Here is a 939-nt window from a genome sequence, read left to right as displayed (position 1 = left end):
CTGTGGCTAAGCCATGTCTCCGCAATATCCTTTCTTTCAGGAGTGCTAGTTCTGCAAGGTTCGCAGGAGAGCTTCTGTAAAGTTTGGAAGGTAGGAGACGAGGTAATGGCAGAAGTAAGGCTGTGAGTACCGGGCGTGAGTCGTGCTTCGGTAGCTCAGTTGGTAGAGCACCTGCCCGCGAAAGGCAAAGGTCCCGAGTTCGAGTCTCGGTCGGGCACACAGTTTTAATCTCCCAGGAAGTTTCATATCAGCGCACACTCCGCTGCAGAGTGAAAATATCTCATTCTGGAAACATCCCCCAGGCTGTGGCTAAGCCATGTCTCCGCAATATCCTTTCTTTCAGGAGTGCTAGTTCTGCAGGGTTCACAGGAGAGCTTCTGTAAAGTTTGGAAGGTAGGAGACGAGGTACTGGCAGAGGTAAGGCTGTGAGTACCGGGCGTGAGTCGTGCTTCGGTAGCTCAGTTGGTAGAGCACTTGCCCGCGAAAGGCAAAGGTCCCGAGTTCGAGTCTCGGTCGGGCATACAGTTTTAATCTGCCAGGAAGTTTCATATCAGCGCACACTCCGCTGCAGAGTGAAAATATCTCATTCTGGAAACATCCCACAAGCTGTGGCTAAGCCATCTCTCCGCAATATCCTTTCTTTCAGGAGTGCTAGTTCTGCAAGGTTCGCAGGAGAGCTTCTGTAAAGTTTGGAAGGCAGGAGACGAGGTACTGGCAGAAGTAAGGCTGTGAGTACCGGGCGTGAGTCGTGCTTCAGTTGCTCAGTTGGTAGAGCACTTGCCCGCGAAAGGCAAAGGTCCCGAATTCGAGTCTCGGTCGGGCACACAGTTTTAATCTCCCAGGAAGTTTCATATCAGCGCACACTCCGCTGCAGAGTGAAAATATCTCATTCTGGAAACATCCCCCAGGCTGTGGCTAAGCCATGTCTCCGCAATATCC

The 939-nt window shown here is 51.9% G+C and overlaps 1 non-coding gene across 1 annotated transcript; it reads left to right on the top strand.

Moving 5' to 3' along the window:
* Positions 1-446: 446 nt before the first annotated feature.
* Trnas-cga (transfer RNA serine (anticodon CGA)) lies at positions 447-521 on the top strand. Its single transcript has one exon. It is a non-coding gene; the product is annotated as a tRNA-Ser (tRNA).
* The last annotated feature ends 418 nt before the right edge of the window (positions 522-939 follow it).

The sequence above is a fragment of the Schistocerca serialis genome, chromosome 9, assembly GCF_023864345.2.
Source record: "Schistocerca serialis cubense isolate TAMUIC-IGC-003099 chromosome 9, iqSchSeri2.2, whole genome shotgun sequence".
Classification (NCBI taxonomy): Eukaryota; Metazoa; Arthropoda; class Insecta; order Orthoptera; family Acrididae; genus Schistocerca; species Schistocerca serialis.
Note: the sequence above shows the minus strand (reverse complement) of the source record. Positions and strands in the feature narration are given on the sequence as shown.